An 18,356-nucleotide genomic window follows, 5' to 3' on the forward strand; every position below is an offset into this window, starting at 1 on the left:
ACACCGCTTAGCGCTGGCTCCCTGCTCTCCTAGCCAGAGTACACATCAGGATAATTACCCGATGTGTACTCCAGCTACGTGTGCAGGGAGCAGGGAGCCGGTACTGGCAGCATGAGAGCGGCGGACGCTAGTAACTAATGTAAATATCAGGTAACCAAGGAAAGGGCTTCCCTTGGTTACCCAATATTTACCTTGGTTACAGCTTACCGCAGGCTGCCAGAAGCCGTCTTCCTGCTCCCTGCTCGCTTCAGTTCGTTGCTCTCTCACTGTCACACACAGCGATGTGTGCTTCACAGCGGGAGAGCGACGAGCAAAAAATGAAGCAGGACATTCAGCAACGAGTGGCAACCTCACAGCAGGGGCCAGCTCGTTGCTGGATTTCACACACAGCGATAGCGACGGGACGTCGCTGCTACGTCACAGAAAATGGTGACTTAGCAGCGACGTCGTTGTCGCCGTCGCTGTGTGTGACACCATCTTTAGACTCACTGCATTACAAGACAAAGAATTGCTTAAAGGTGGTATTCTCTTTCAGTATCTGCTTCCCTGCTACAGGTTTTTTATAAAAAAAATTGCTCTTTGCTCACACTTTCCTGGTGTCTGTTATTGGCTAAATGTTCGATGTATTTTCGACAGTGTGACAGCCAATCACTGATAGCAGCTCTGAGTGGTGTGTTTCCATGTAGATGGAATGCCCCACACAGAGCCATAGAACTCACTGGCTGCCCTATTGCTGATGTGACATCAACACCTCAGCCAATGCCAGACAAAAGGAGCACTGGTGGTACTCACCAGTGGACCAGAGTAACTGAGTTCATCATGGATTGTTTCATTAAAATGACCTTCAACTAGGGCCCAACATTTACTGAAAAGGAACAAGGCTCTTTAAAGCAACCTAGGGAGCACCTTACAGCCTTTTGGTAATTATTCTTAGCACAGTAACTTGCTCGTATCTGTTCTCAGCTTAGATTCAAATTAATGAGCAGGGTTACAAATATACATAAGAAACTTATAGGCCTAGCATGAAAAAAGCAAATGCCATTCAGATGTCTTCCAGTGCTGCATCACAATAGTGAGGTTTCTATTTCCTTTTTTATGGTAGAGTTAAATAAGAAAAACTGCAATACACGGGCATTTGTCAAAAAATGTAATCTCAAGATTAAATCTGCTTAGAAAAAGTGCCAATCCGAACTATGATATTCCTCTACATTATTTATTATTTTACAAACTGTCAGTAAACAAAACAAAATGTGCTGATAAATTTAGAATAAAGAGGTTGTCCACTACTTTTGAAATTGATGGCCTGTATTTTCATATAGTGCATATACTGAGTCATCTTGCCGTATGGAGGCTGAACTGAATGTTATATGTCCTTAAGCCATTTGAATAAATTTGTATTAATACATAATTTAACACTTTATCAATCTAACTGTTATGTGAAATAAAAATGTGACAAAACCAATGTATCTCCTACATAAATTACACCTTATTGTAAATATTGCATCATGTATGATGCTGCAGTCACAAACTGCTAGATTTTTATAGGCAATGGAATCAGCCATTTTCCAGGATCACTGTGGATAGCATTCTCTTCTGGCTAAACCATTTGGCTGATATTAATTTAGAATGCTTACCTTATCCATCACCAGTTAGCATGGATGACTCAGTCGTGTTTGGAAGTCTGAAGAATGAAAAAACCCCTGTTAAAAATTAACTTTTCATGACTAAGTTAAAAAAGCCCATAAAGGACACAAGAATTAGGTTAAAATTTGAAACACGATATCATAATAGGTCAGGGGGCAGCAACAGTAAAAAAAGATATTGTTAATAATAAATAACATACATAATAACGTGCTAGGTAGGCTACAAGGAGAGACAAAAAGTGACCGAAATAACAAGTATAAATCAATCAAAACTCTCAGGTTGAGGGGAAAAAGATTACCCCTTCCAATCGCTAGGTACTTATAGGGAGATGACCCTGATGAGCTCTAGAAGTCCCTACCTAGTAATGAAGGGTATGACACCGTAACTGTTTTGGGCACCCCCATTTGTTACGAGGGGGACCCGGGGAAGCGTGCCAAGATGGGAAATGGACAGCTTCCGCCGGTCAAGGTCCACTGTGCGGTGTAAGGGACCGCTGCTATGGTCAGGAAAGAGTGAGCGGGTTGCTGCTAGTGATCGTCTGGAACCTCACAGACGATCTATGTACACCGGTCGGCCCAACCCGTGAGGGTTGTATGGCTCGAGGCTTCTCGTACGGTGTGTACCTGTTGCACGGGGACGCACAGAGGTGCCTACACATGTGTGCCAGCGGGAGCCACAGGAATATGGCACGGGGGTAGCACAGAGGTGCCCACGCACGTGTGCTTCAGAAACCAAGTGAGTCCGACAGACTCAAGGAGCTCACCTGGAACAGGAACACAGCCTGCTAAACGGGATACTGCCGGAGCAGCAAGGCAGGGGCAAGACCTGCAAACTAGGTGCTGCCTGAGCAGCAAGGGCAAAGCCCACAAAAGACAATAATGCCTAAGCAGTGGCGTGGCAGCACGCTGCCAGACATCCAAACATAGAAGGACGGTCGCGCACCGCCATGATGGCAGGGGGAGCTTTTAAGGAGGTGTAGATCCACCCAAGGGTGGGCGCGAGACGGGCGTGACCCAATCAGGGTTCGTGACGTCCTGGCCCAGCCAGTCAGGATTCAGCACATCACCAGCCTCGACATGGGGCCGTGTGATATCAGTGAGCGAATCAAAAGACGTCACGTGGAGCACATGCTCATCTTCCTGCCTCTGGGTCATAAAGGCGGGATCCCCGGTTTCACAATGTGCAGAGACATGGGAAGTCTTGCTGCTTCCCTGAGCATCTATTCTTTGCACACTGCGCAACCTCCCAGAGCCTCTGTGATGCTGAGCAGGAGAGCTCGTGGCAGGCAAGGGATGGGAGACCGCTCCATTCCTTGCAAGGGGAGAACCACTAGGTGTCACCCTTCTGCTGTGTCTCTGAGAAGGCAACTCCTGCAGACTGCACAGTCTCAAAGACCTTTGGTGCTGCTGAGCAGGAGGGCTCGTGGCCGACAAGGAATGGGGGACCACCTCATTCCTTGCAATAAGAGAGCCACGACGTGTAACATTACCCCCCCGTCTAGGGCCCCCCCCTCGCCTGCGACTGAAGGCTGCCACCAAACCTGGGGCGTGGACATGCTCCTCCAATTCCCAGGACCTATGCTCCGGGCCACGACCGACCCACTCCACGAGGAAGCACCTCTTGCCCTGCACAATTTTTGTTCTTACTAGCTTCGCTACTTCAGGGTCGTCGGACGAGAAGCCAACCTGGGACAGCAGAGACCCCGAGGTTTTAGGTCGTACGGGTTTCAGGAGAGATACATGAAAAGTATTAGAGATAGCCCAGCGCAGAGGGAGCTGGAGTCGATATGTTACCGGGGTTACCTGCTCTATTACTGTAAACGGGCCAAGGTACCTAGGAGCAAACTCGGCTGTCTGTACCGGAAGGTTAATATGTTTAGAAGACAGCCACACTAGGTCACCAGGTGCGAAAGATGGCACAGGATGTGGAAGACCCGCAGGCCTCCGCCTGAACGGTTTATTATACGCACACGACGTACGGACTCCCATATTCTTCTGTACATCCTGAGCTACCGCCGGCCCCCAATAATGCCTGACCCCTAGGTCTCTGGTCCTGTCGACCCCTAAGTGGGCCCCAACTTTGGAGGCATGATCCCATGACAGCACAACGTTCAGTGAGTCACAGGAAGTGAGGGTCTTACCAGGTGGCACCTGGTCTTGGGAAGTGGAAATGACCCTCCTCACGCTGATTGAAGGTGAAACAAGACACTGACTTTCTTCCGAAGGTTTCAAACATCGGGTAGCTACATGTCCCCCCTGCCCACAGGCAAAGCAATCGGCCGACGGCAGAGAACCTGTGGTAGAGGAGACAACTTTGGAGACTTCCATTGGCTCCACAGAGTCATCAACAGAGCTGGCTGGGAGACCGGTCTGGTGGGGAAGGGAAGTCAGAGGCTCTGTAGACCAGGTAAACGTGGGTGCCGAAGAGACCTCGAGCCTCCGCTCCGCGTGGCGGATGTCTATGCGAGAGGCAAGCCGAATCAAGGACTCTAAGGTGGTCGGCACGTCACGCGTGGCCAGCGCGTCTTTGACGAACCCTGCCAGACCCTCCCAGAACACAGGGACCAGGACTTTATCTGGCCAGTCCAGCTCTGCGGCGAGTGTCCTGAATTGTACTGCAAAGTCCCCGACTGAAGTGGACCTTTGTCGAAGGCGTAGGAGCCGCAGCGCGGAGTCGTGGGTGACTTGAGGCCCGAGGAACACCTTTCTCATGGCCTCAAGATAAACTGGAAGGTGATTCACCACCCGATCTCCGCGCTCCCACAACGGCGTGGACCATTTTAGCGCTTTCCCTGTGAGCAGGGACTGGACGAAGGCTACCTTCGATTTCTCAGTAGCGTAATCAGTCGCGGACAACTCCAAGTAGGTGGTAACCTGGTTTATGAAACCATGGCACTCAGAGCTGTCCCCGCTGAAGCGCTCTGGGAGCGCAAGGCGAGGCGACCTTCCGCACAATTCCACAGCCTGAGTAGCCGCCTGGGTGGCGACTGTTGCTAGAGCAGCCTTATCAGGGGAAGACCGCTCCACTGCTGCCAATCGTGATTCCAACTGCTGCACATAACGCAGCAACTGCTGCTGCTCTTCCGCCATAGCCAGACCTTTGGCGCGACCGTAATATTACGAGGGGGACCCGGGGAAGCGTGCCAAGATGGGAAATGGACAGCTTCCGCCGGTCAAGGTCCACTGTGCGGTGTAAGGGACCGCTGCTATGGTCAGGAAAGAGTGAGCGGGTTGCTGCTAGTGATCGTCTGGAACGTCACAGACGATCTATGTACACCGGTCCGCCCTAACCCGTGAGGGTTGTATGGCTCGAGGCTTCTCGTACGGTGTACCTGTTGCACGGGGACGTACAGAGGTGCCTACACACGTGTGCCAGCGGGAGTCACAGGAATATGGCACGGGGGTAGCACAGAGGTGCCCACGCACGTGTGCTTCAGAAACCAAGTGAGTCCGACAGAGACTCGAGGAGCTCACCTGGGACAGGAACACAGCCTGCTAAACGGGATACTGCCGGAGCAGCAAGGCAGGGGCAAGACCTGCAAACTAGGTGCTGCCTGAGCAGCAAGGGCAAAGCCCACAAAAGACAATAATGCCTAAGCAGTGGCGTGGCAGCACGCTGCCAGACATCCAAACATAGAAGGACGGTCGCGCACCGCCATGATGGCAGGGGGAGCTTTTAAGGAGGTGTAGCTCCACCCAAGGGCGGGCGCGAGACGGGCGTGACCCAATCAGGGTTCGTGACATCCTGGCCCAGCCAGTCAGGATTCAGCACATCACCAGCCTTGTCATGGGGCCGTGTGATATCAGTGAGCGAATCAGAAGACGTCACGTGGAGCACATGCTCATCTTCCTGCCTCTGGGTCATAAAGGCGGGATCCCCGGTTTCACAATGTGCAGAGACATGGGAAGTCTTGCTGCTTCCCTGAGCATCTATTCTTTGCACACTGCGCAACCTCCCAGAGCCTCTGTGATGCTGAGCAGGAGAGCTCGTGGCAGGCAAGGGATGGGAGACCGCTCCATTCCTTGCAAGGGGAGAACCACTAGGTGTCACCCTTCTGCTGTGTCTCTGAGAAGGCAACTCCTGCAGACTGCGCAGTCTCCCAGACCTTTGGTGCTGCTGAGCAGGAGGCCTCGTGGCCGACAAGGAATGGGGGACCACCTCATTCCTTGCAATAAGAGAACCACGACGTGTAACACCCATTCACCGTAGGGAAGCCATAAACCAACCCTACAGTGACCCTGCCCAAACTGAAGCACCTATTACCAGAAGTAATACAAATCAAAATTACTTGTCTGAAGTCATTTTTCATTCCCATAGCATCCCGACGAGTTTCTCCCCAGTTTCCAATACACCAGGGTTCATCAGAGGACAAAGACAATCGATACTAAGGAGTCCCAAATCCAGACACTTCAAAGAAAGGACAGCTGTGTGCCAAAATCTGAGGATGATACCTGCTGCAGTTGAGCTGGTATCATCCTCATGCCCAGATTTTGGCACACAGCTGTCCTTTCTTTGGAGTCTCTGGATTTGGGAGTCCTGAGTATCGATTGTTAAAAAAAAGTTAGAAAAAGTTAGATATGTTTAGCTTAGGAAAAAGATGTCTCAGAGGAGATCTCATTTATATGTATAAATACATGTGTGGTCAATATAAAGGACTGGCACATGACATTTCTTCCAAAGACAATACTAAGGACCAGGGGGAACTCACTGCGAGTGGAAGAATTTATTCCGGCAGCTAAATAGGAAAGGGTTCTTTACAGTTAGAGCATTCAGACTGTGGAATACCCTACCACAAGAGGTAGTAATGCCAAATACTATAACAGCTTTTAAAAAAGGGCTGGATGATTTCCTCAGTGCAAACAACATTGTCGGTTATAAATGACTTAGGGACAAAATGTAGAATTGGTGGAGGAAGGTTGAACTAGATGGACCTAGGTGTTTTTTCAACCTAAGTAACTATGTAATTATGATTGTCTTTGTTCCCTGATGAACCCTGGTGTATTGTAAACTGGGGAGAAACGCATCGGGACACTATGGGAATGAAAAATGGTTTCAGATAAGTAATTTTGATTTGTATTACCTCTGGGGATAGGTGCTTTAGTTTGGACAGGGTAACTGTAGGGTTGGTCTATGGCTTCCCTATGGTGAATTGGGGCACCCAAAACAGTTATGGTGTCATACCCTCCATTGCTAGGTAGGGACTTCTAGGGCTCATCAGGGTCATCTCCCTATAAATACCTAGCGATTGGAAGGGGTAATCTTTTTTCCCTAAACCTGAGAGTTTTGATTGATTTATACGTGTTATTTCGGTCACTTTTTGTCTGTCCTTGTAGCCTACCTAACACGTTAAGTATTTTATTATTAACAATATCTTTTTTTACTGTTGCTGCCCCCTGACCTATTATGGTACAGTGTTTCAAATTTTAACCTAATTCTTGTGTGTCCTTTATGGGCTTTTTTAACTTACTTATTAAAAGTTCATTTTTAACAGGGTCTTTTTCTTTGAGGTCTGCACTGATTATATACCCTGTGCTTTTTTTTTGCTGCAGCTTTTTTTTGTGGGAAGGCTGAAGAATACCATCAATTATAATATGAATATTTTGGTTGGAAAGTTGAAAAAGCTTTCTACTTGTTAACAGCCTTTTTTCCCCTGTCTCTGGATACATAAGGAGCTAATAGAATAGAGTGTGATTACAAAAAGCAGCGCACACACTGAAGCTCAACTCAATCCTTTAAATTACAAGGAAAACCTGTGTAATGTATTCTCTTAAAATGTTCCCTTATTAAATGGTGCTTAAGTGATAACGTGTCTTTGCCAGCGATCACAATAGTTAGAACTTTGACAAACAGACCATCTGTACACTTGGGACCTTCTTGCAAAAAAACAAACCCCATAAAACTGAAGTTCTTACTGCAGTCTGAAGACGTGAAGTGACAGTCAATGGAAAATAAAGTAAAAAAAGAAATAAACTAAACAAAACAAATTCCAAAAAAATTAGAGAATTTAGCAATCCTCTCATATTAAAAAAAATATGTAGTTGCTAGAGAAAAAGGCCTTTTTATAGAATACATTTTCTTTAAAAAAAAGCAGCATTCTACTTAAGCTTTACCATCATTTTTAGAAACAGTGTAAATATAAATAATGATTTTTCGATTCATGCAGTACCACTACTGTCTTCATAAAGATACTTACAAAACACAGTTGCTAAATATTCTTAAATATTAATGTGACACATTCTGAGCATGTCTCTAAGCCGTAACTGACATCTTTATAATGACAGCTCTGTAATCTGTCTTCATACATGAGGAGGAAAAATCAGGATATCATAACATTGTGACCAAATTACATCCATGAAAACCTCTTAAAGTGATAAAGAATTATCTTTATTACCAAAGGCAAGAACACGTTTTCACTCTCCATTGTAGGCACCACAAGACTTAAGCCCGCTACACACGCTTCAATATATCTCACAATCTGTCGTTGGGGTCAAGTTGTAAGTGACGCACATCCGGCATCGTTTGTGAGGTATCTGCGTGTGACATCTACGTGCGATCAGGATTGAACGCAAAACCGTTGATCGCAAACACATCGTATCATTCTCTAGAATTGAGCGTTTTGTTGTATGAACCTAGTCAATTGTAACGTGTGACATCCCTCATACGATTTTGTTGTCTGATGCTATGTGCGCAGGTGTGCGCTCTGCACCGCAGCTTAAAAAAGGTCCGCTTCAGAGCGCAGCTGAAAAGCTGCGTTCTGAAGCGCCTCACAATGTCTGTCAGTCACTAATCTCTGTCAGTCGGTCACTATCTCTGTCCCTCACTCTCTGTCCATGTCAGTCTATCCCCCTCTCTCATATACTCACCGATCCCCGATCCCTGGCGCTGCACGGCGTTCACACTGCTCCGGCGGCTTTTACTGTTTTGAAAAAGCCGGCCGCCCATTAAACAATTTCGTATTCCCTGCTTTCCCCGCCCACCAGCGCCTATGATTGGTTACAGTGAGACACGCCCCCACTCTGAGTGACAGGTGTCACACTGCACCCAATCACAGCAGCCGGTGGGCGTGTCTATACTGTGTAGTGAAATAAATAATTAAATAATTAAAAAAAACGGCGTGCGGTTCCCCCCAATTTTAAAACCAGCCAGATAAAGCCATACGGCTGAAGGCTGGTATTCTCAGGATGGGGAGCTCCACGTTATGGGGAGCCCCCCACCCTAACAATATCAGCCAACAGCCGCCCAGAATTGCCGCATACATTAGATGCGACAGTTCTGGGACTGTACCCGGCTCTTCCCGATTTACCCTGGTGCGTTGGCAAATCGGGGTAATAAGGAGTTATTGGCAGCCCATAGCTGCCAATAAGTCCTACATTAATCATGTCAGGCGTCTATGAGACACCCTCCATGATTAATCTGTAAGTTACAGTAAATAAACACACACCCGAAAAATCCTTTATTGGAAATAAAAAACACACACATATACCCTGGTTCACCACTTTAATCAGCCCCAAAAAGCCCTCCATGTCCGGCGTACTCCAGGATGCTCCAGCGTCGCTTCCACCGCAGCTGCATGGAGGTGACCGGAGCCGCAGCAGACACCGCCGCTCCGGTCACCTCCATGCAGCAAATGAACACAGCCGCACGATCAGCTGAGCTGTCACTGAGGTTACCCGCGGCCACCGCTGGATCCACCGCTGGATCCAGGTAACCTCAGTGACAGCAGCTGATCGCACGGCTGTCTTCATTTGCTGCATGGAGGTGACCGGAGCGGCTGTGTCTGCTGCAGCTCCGGTCACCTCCATGCAGCAGCGCTGGAAGCGACGCTGGATCATCCTGGATGACGCCGGACAAGGAGGGCTTTTTGGGGCTGATTAAAGTGGTGAACCAGGGTATATGTGTGTGTTTTTATTTCTAATAAAGGATTTTTTCGGGTGTGTGTTTATTTACTGTAATTTACAGATTAATCATGGAGTGTGTCTCATAGACTCCTGACATGATTAATCTAGGACTTATTGGCAGCTATGGGCTGCCAATAACTCCTTATTACCCCGATTTGCCAACGCACCAGGGTAAATCGGGAAGAGCCGGGTACAGTCCCAGAACTGTCGCATCTAATGTATGCGGCAATTCTGGGCGGCTGTTGGCTGATATTGTTAGGGTGGGGGGCTCCCCATAACGTGGAGCTCCCCATCCTGAGAATACCAGCCTTCAGCCGTATGGCTTTATCTGGCTGGTTTTAAAAATGGGGGGACCGCACGCCGTTTTTTTTAATTATTTAATTATTTATTTCACTACACAGTATAGACACGCCCACCGGCTGCTGTGATTGGGTGCAGTGTGACACCTGTCACTCAGAGTGGGGGCGTGTCTCACTGTAACCAATCATAGGCGCTGGTGGTCGGGGAAAGCAGGGAATACGAGATTGTTTAATGGGCGGCCGGCTTTTTCAAAACAGTAAAAGCCGCCGGAGCAGTGTGAATGCCGTGCAGCGCCGGGGATCGGGGATTGGTGAGTATGAGAGAGGGCTGCTAACTTCAGTAACTTAGGAGATTAGCGGTCACCGGTGAGTCTTCACTGGTGACCGCTAATCAGGGCGCGACACAGACAGAGCCGCAGCATGACCATGAAGTCGGGTGAAGTTCACCCGAGTTCATTCTGACAGTGCGGCTCTGTCTGTGTCTGCTGTCATCTGCCATTCAGCTCTGCTACATGGCTGTCTGTGTCTGCTGTCAGCGGCCATGTAGCAGAGCTGAATGGCAGATGACATAGTAAAAACGCATCCCTACACATTACACACGCTTGGCAAGTCAATAAATAAAAAAAAAAAAAAGGTGCCCAATGCATACGTCACAGAGCACATGATCTAACGGATCGCACACACAATTGACCAATTTAACATAGACTACTAACGCTCGTGTGACAGCAAATGAACGACCAACGTGAAATCTCATAGATCCCATATGCAACCTGGGCGTGTCACATCGCAAATGCGATTGTACAACTAATTGCAACGTGTAAAGTAGGCTTTAGGGGCACTTTGCACACTACGACATCGCAGGTGCGATGTCGGTGGGGTCATGTCGAAAGTGACGCACTTCCGGCGTCGCTCTCGACATCGTAGTGTGTAAATCCTTGATGATACGATTAACGAGCGCAAAAGCGTCGTAATCGTATCATCGGTGTAGTGTCGGGGAATTACATAATTACGCTGCTGCGACGGTACGATGTTGTTCCTCGCTCCGGCGGCAGCACACATCGCTGTGTGTGAAGCCGTAGGAGTGAGGAACATCACCTTACCTGCTTCCCGTAGCTCATGCTGACTATGCTGAAGGAAGGAGGTGGGCGGGATGTTTAACCCCTTCAGCCCCCAGCCTGTTTTCACCTTAAAGACCCAGCCATTTTTTGCAATTCGGACCAGTGTCACTTTGACAGGTTATAACTCTGGAACACTTCAACGGATCCTGGCGATTCTGAGATTGTTTTTTCGTGACATATTGTACTTCATGTCAGTGGTAAATTTAGGCCGATATGTTTTGCGTTTCTTTGTGAAAATTTCGGAAATTTGGCGAAAATTTTGAAAATTTTGCAAATTTCAAAATTTGAAATTTTATGCCCATAAATCTAAAAGATATGTCACACAAAATAGCTACTAAATAACATTTCCCACTTGTCTGCTTTACACCAGCGCAATTTTTGAAAAAAAAAAATTTCCGTTAGGAAGTTAGAAGGGTTCAAAGTTCATCAGCAATTTCTCATTTTTCCAACAAAATTTACAAAAAAAAATTTTTTAGGTACCACATCACATTTGGAGTGATTTGAGAAACCTAGGCGACAGAAAATACCCAAAAGTGACCCAATTCTAAAATCTGTACCCCTCACTCTGCTCAAAACCACATCCAAGAAGTTTATTAACCCTTTAGGAGCTTCACAGCAACCAAAGCAATGTAGACGAAAAAATGAAAATGTTACTTTTTTAACACAAAAATGTTACTTTAGCCATAAAAATTAGTATTTTCACAAGGGTATCAGGAAAAATGCATCATAAAATGTATTGTGCATTTTCTCCTGAGTACGCAGATACCCCATATGTGGTGGAAATCAAATGTTTGGGCACACGGCAGGACTCGGAAGGCAAGGAGCGCCATTTGAATTTTTGAGTGCAAAATTAGCTGCACTCATTAGCAGACGCCATGTCGGGTTTGAAGACTCCCTGAGATGCATAAACAATGGAGCTCCCCCATAAGTGACCCCATTTTGGAAACTAGAGCCCTCAAATATTTTTTCTAGATGTTTGATGTGCACTTTGAACCCCTGGGGGCTTCAAAGAAGTTTATAACGTTGAGGCGTGAAAAGAAAAAAAATATTTTTTACCACTAAACTGTTGCTTCAACCAGGTAGCTTTTTTATCACAAGGGTATCAGGAAAAAATGCACCATAAAATGTATTGTGCATTTTCTCCTGAGTATGCAGATACCCCATATGTGGTGGAAATCAAATGTTTGGGCACACGGCAGGACTCGGAAGGCAAGGAGCGCCATTTCACAGCAAAATTGGTTGGAAATATTAGCGGACGCCATGTTGCGTTTGGAGACCCCCCTGAAGTGCCTAAACAATGGAGCTCCCCCACAATTGACCCCATTTTGGAAACTAGACCCCTCATGGAATTTATCTAGCTGTTTAGTGAGCACTTTGAACCCCTGGAGGCTTCACAAACGTTTGTAATGTTCAGCCGTGAAAATATTTTATTCTTTTTTTTACCACAAAATTGTTGTTTCAAACAGGTAGCTTTTTTCCACAAGGGTATCAGGAAAAAATGCACCATAAATTTGTATGGTACAATTTCTCCTGAGTACACAGGTACCTCATATGTGGTGGAAATCAATTGTTTGGGCGTACGGCGGGGCTCAGAAGAGAAGGAGCGCTATTTCACAGTAAAATTGATTGGAATTATTAGCAGACGCCATGTTTCATTTGGAGACCCCCTGAGGTGCCTAAACAATGGAGCTCCCCCACATGTGATCCCATTTTGGAAACTAGACCCCCCCCCCCATACAAAAAAATTAGTTTGTCAAAATAAAAAATACAGACATCAGTAAAAAAAAAAATGAATAAAAAAAAAAGTGCGCCTGCCACTAAGACCAGTGCCAAACGTGAGAGCAATGCACGAGTCTCGCATCGCATCATCCACTGCAGTCTGGAAGCGAGCAACTGCGCTGGATAATGTGATGCGAGAGGGCGGGGTGGCAGATGAGAAAGGGCGCAGCGGATGGAAAATGGGAAAGGGCGCAGCGGGTGGAGGAGCGGCAGAGGATGGGAAAGGGCGCAGAGGATGGGAAAGGGCGCAGCGGATGGATGATGGGAAATGGCGCAGCGGATGGAGGAGCGGCAGAGGATGGGGGGAGGGAGGTGAGATGGGGATACCTACCTTACAGGATGGATCTAGGCAGCAGGATCACAGCAGACAGAAGAGGCAACAGATGAAGGAGGCAACAGATTGAGGAGGGTGAGAGGGGGCAGTAGATGAAGAGGATGGGAGAGAGCAGGCAGCAGATCGGGGAGGGGGGCAGAGTCTGATGGGAGAGAGAGATGGCACATGGAAGATGGGGGGCCCCAGGGGGAGGGTGGCTTGCAGCACATGTGGGGGGAGGGTGGCTTGCAGCAGTACATGTGGGGGGAGGGTGGCTTGCAGCAGTACATGTGGGGGGAGGGTGGCTTGCAGCACATGTGGGGGGAGGGTGGCTTGCAGCACATGTGCTGCAAGCCACCCTCCCCCCACATGTGCTGCAAGCCACCCGCCCTCCACATGTGCTGCAAGCCACCCTCCCCCCACATGTGCTGCAAGCCATCCTCCCCCCACATGTGCTGCAAGCCACCCGCCCCCACATGTGCTGCAAGCCACCCTCCCCCAACATGTGCTGCAAGCCACCTGCCCCCCACATGTGCTGCAAGCCACCCGCCCCCAACCCACATGTGCTGCAAGCCACCCTCCCCCCACATGTGCTGCAAGCCACCCGCCACCCACATGTGCTGTAAGCCACCCGCGCCCCACATGTGCTGCAAGCCACCCTCCTCCCACATGTGCTGCAGGCCACCCTCCCCCCACATGTGGGGGGAGGGTGGCTTGCAGCACATGATGGGATAGGAGGTGTAGTGGCGATGGAGAAGGGGCAGCCGATGAAGGAGGCAGCGGCCGCCGATCGGGAACAGTGGGGGCCGATTCGGGGGCAGCAGCGGCTGAAAAAGGTGGGTGCGATGGCGGCGGGGACAGTGGCGAGCGTGGCGGCGGGGACAGCGGTGGATCGGGAGCGGCGGCGGGGACAGTGGCGAGCATGGCGGCGAGGACAGTGGCAAGCGTGGCGGCGGGGACAGCGGTGGATCAGGAGCGACGGCGGGGACAGTGGCGGCGGGGACAGCGGTGGATCGGGAGCAGCGGCGAGGACAGTGGCGAGCGTGGCGGCGGGGGACAGTGGCGAGTGTGGCGGCAGGGACAGCGGTGGATCGGGAGCGGCGGCGGGGACAGTGGCGAGCATGGCGGCGGGGACAGCGGTGGATCGGGAGTGGCGGTGGGGACAGTGGCGAGCATGGCGGCGGGGACAGCGGTGGATCCGGAGCGGCGGCGGGGACAGTGGCGAGCGTGGCGGTGGGGACAGCGGTGGATCCGGAGAAGCGGCGGGGACAGTGGCGAGCGTGGCGGCGGGAACAGCGGTGGATCCAGAGCAGTGGCGGAGACAGTGGCGAGCGTGGCGGCGGGGACAGCGGTGGATCCGGAGCAGCGGCGGGGACAGTGGCGAGCGTGGTGGCGGGGACAGTGGTGGCGGGGACAGCGGTGGATTGGGAGCAGCGGCGGGGACAGTGGCGGCGGGGACAGTGGCGGCGGGGACAGCGGTGGATCGGGAGCAGCGGCGGGCCGATCGGGGACAGCGGCGGGGCTGGCGGTGGCGATCGGAGCCGCGGCGGGGCTGGCGGTGGCGGGCGGGGGTATCGGAGACAGCGGTGGGGGCGGGCGGGGCGATCGGAGACAGCGGCGGGGGCGGGCGGGGCTATCGGAGACAGCGGCGGGGGCGGGCGGGGCTATCGGAGACAGCGGCGGGGCTGGCAGGGCGATCGTAGACAGTGGCGGGCGATCGGGGACAGGGGCGGCCGATCGGGGACAGGGGCGGGCGGCAACTTACCGATGGGCACCCGCAGAGACCGCTCTCCTCGGCTTCCAGGGACGGTCACAGGCCGCAGATCCACATTGATTGGAGAGAGCGGTCACAAGACCGGTCTCTCCAATCAGAGCTGGGGGCGGGTGAAGCACCGATCACCCAGCTCCAGCCAATGGCCAGTGCTACAGCAGCACTGATCAGGGCTGGATTTAAATGTTCCAGCCATTTTCAATGGCTGGAACATTACAATGACTGTAATTGGCTGAGCGGCGTTTGTCAGCCAATCACAGCCTCTGTAGGTTCGGGGAGGAGGCACCACCCCTCCTGAGGTCAGGCAGAGGTCCCCTCCTTCCCGAATCTACCGTTTAATCAAAGAAATTGGACTCCCCGGGGCTCCGGGACCGCGATTTCGCCATGACGTACTGGGTACGTCATGGGTCGTTTAGCACCATGTCACCATGACGTACCCAGTACGTCAAAGGTCGTTAAGGGGTTAAGTTCCGCTCAGCTCCGCCCCTCCGCTGCTATTGGCCGCCTGCCGTGTGACAATGCAGTGACGCCGCACGACCCGCCCCCTTAATAAGGAGGCAGTTCGCCGGCCAGAGCAACGTCGCAGGGCAGGTGAGTGCATTTGAAGCTGTCGTAGCGATAATGTTTGCTACGGCAGCTATCACTAGATATCGCAGCTGCGACGGGGGCGGGGACTATCACGCTCGGCATCGCAGCATCGGATTGCAATGTCGTAGTGTGCAAAGTGCCCCTTAGACAATTTGTGGTGGCTTCTATATATGTAGATCAATTGTCTTAGATGCTTTGCAACAAAAGGAAGCATAAGAGTACAGTTCAGGAAACCAGTATAACGAAACAATTATCCCCTCAAGCCCCCCCATTTGTGGCATATAATTCCTTAAAGGTGTATAAATAACCATTTAGATTATTGTTTTATTTAGGTCCACTTTCACGGGCAGTGGTCCAGCTTCCTCAATCTCTTCAGTAGGGTATATGGTAACAGACACAACAGCAGGCAGTGAAATAGGGTCTGGCTTTTCCATGTCTTCCAGATACTCCTTGTCTCCATTTATCCTCAGCACCTATGACAAAACAAAGAAAAAACTGGTTTATTTAATCATAGTACATATTTAGTGAGCAAAACCAGATTGTTTCACATTACAGTATATAATTTGAACTACATTTCTCTGTAACTTATCTTCTGGACAGGTCCGACACACATATGAAAGGATGCTACAGGTACTGTGTCACTGAATTCTATAAAAGCCTAAAATTAGACATGAGCGAATCCTTTGAAATTTGAATATTCCAGTTCAACACAATAATTCCCCAAAACTTTATTTGTGGCAAATTGATTTGCTGTGAATCAAAAATACTGCAAAGTCTCTATTTGCGCTAAAATTACGTGTATTACACTCTGAGGTCTCCTGGAATGGAATCCAACCCCTATTAAGCATCTTAGTGAAGGCAAAGAAGGGCAGTGAGCCCCATAGGGGTGAATGGACCCCATGACCATCGTGAGGGTGCAAGGTTAGGAAGGGGTTAATTGGTTGAACTGGGATAGGGGATAGTTAGGGCTATTGGATTGGTGGAAGGAAGATGTAGGGGGATTGGAGGGGAGCAGGGAAGGGGTGGGGGTTTGTGGGAGGTATAAGAGAGGGGGGTGGACTGATTACCTCCCCTTTCGTCGCTGGAAAGTTGTGGCCCCAGGACGTGCTGCCTGCTGCTATGACTGACCTTCATGCCCTGTTAGAGATGGTGCGGGGGGCCTCCGAGGTCCTCGGCGTGGAAGTTCTGCGGCAGCAGCTGGTGGCGGTCTGTGGAGCTGGAGCGGTACAGCCTGCTACTCCTGCGCCCGGACCGCAGCTACGTGCTCGGCGGGCGCGACCGCCGGAGCGCTACTCCCCCAGTGGGAGGGGGAGAGAGAGATCTAGGAGCCCCTACGGGGACCCTCCGGGACAGCGGAGCCCTCCATCTGACCAGGGGGAGCTGCCGGCCGCCGGGAGGAATCCTCGACGGAGATCCCGCGGGTCGGGGGTGGGCGGAGCCTCGGCGGGGCCCACTTCCGGTCCGCGGCCAGCACAGTCCAGGACCGGAACAGCGATCACAGCAGCCCCCAGTGAAGTGCCGGCTGGGGGTGGCGCTCGTCGAGGTGTATCACGGACGGAGACTCCCTGCAGACGGCAGGGGAGAGCGACAGGTCGGCGGATGGGTGATGAGGGGAGCGGCGACGTGAGGAGCTTGGAGGAGGGGTACGGTGGCCCGGAGGCACGGATGAGGTCCACAGTCACGGTCCCCGCCAGCAAGGATCGGGCTGGGGGGGGTTCCCAGCGACGGTCAGATGCAGCACGGCCTTCCTGCAGTCGGCAGGGAGGGAGCCCACTGAGGACGGCGGCAACCACAGCAGCGCAGCAGGCGCCCATGGAGACAGCGAGGAAGGACGGCGGCAGGGCGCCACGGCGTGAGAAACGAAAAAGGTCGAGCAGGAGGCGCCCGGAGGAGCAGGGTGCGGTGACCGTGGGGGTTGACGGCCGCCAGGTGCAGGCTGTCCCCTCGCTGGTCCCCCCTGAAGACTTCGGCAGCACGTCAGATTCCGGCAGTGACGATGGAGCGGCGGCAGCGGCAGGTCGGGCAGAGCGGCGGCAGGACGATCGTGGTACGGCTGTGCCGGCGTCAGTTCCACGGCAGCCTGGTGAGCAGACGACTGACATGTTTAATGCTGTGTGTAGTGGGGGCGGGGGTTCCGTCGCGGGCAGTGTGGCTCAAGGGGCAAGTGTGGTCGGGCAGGCTGGTTTCCCGGGCCCGGAGTTTTGGGGGCAACTTTTGGGGGCGTTACAGGGGTTGTCGGCGGAGCGGGTTAGTCGGACCGGGCCGGGGGCTCCGGTGGGGGCATGGGTGGGCCCCATGGAGGTGGTGCAGACTGAGGCGGCGGTGAGCGGGGTGTCGGTGCGGGACCCTGCCTCGGCGGTGGGTGCGGGAACGGCGGCCAGTGGGACGGCTGACGTGGGTGCGAGCACGGAGGCGGAAAAGGAAAAAGAAAAGGAGGATGAGGTTGTGCGGTTGGATGATAGGGCACGGAGTGAAATTTACGTGTGTTTTGAAGGGCAGTTAGGGGTTCACTTGAAGAAGGAGGTGAGGGAAAAGATTTGGAAGGGGGAGTATGTGGAAATTTTTTCCTTGCTTCCCTTGGAGAAGTTTAATTTGGATAAGGTGAAACCCAGTGATACAAAAAAGGAGAAAGAGGATGAGGAAAAACGAAGGTATAGATTGATCCCGAGGACGTTCACTAACTGGCTACAGGCCTTTGCGATCTTAGCCAGTGTGATCGGGGAAAAGGAGCCGGAGCATTGTTCCGCCCTATTTGGTTATATGGACGCGATTGGGGAGGCGTATAGAGTGTATGGCGGTTTAGGGTGGCTAAGATATGATGAGCAGTTCCGGCAACGGAAGGCTCTGCGGCAGGGTGTCCAGTGGGGCCACAAGGATATTTCTTTGTGGATGCGGTTAATGACGGCTCCGGCTCAGCCATTTCGAGGGGGTGCCGGGAGCCCGGAT

Source organism: Anomaloglossus baeobatrachus, chromosome 1 (genome assembly GCF_048569485.1).
Source record: "Anomaloglossus baeobatrachus isolate aAnoBae1 chromosome 1, aAnoBae1.hap1, whole genome shotgun sequence".
Taxonomy (NCBI): Eukaryota; Metazoa; Chordata; class Amphibia; order Anura; family Aromobatidae; genus Anomaloglossus; species Anomaloglossus baeobatrachus.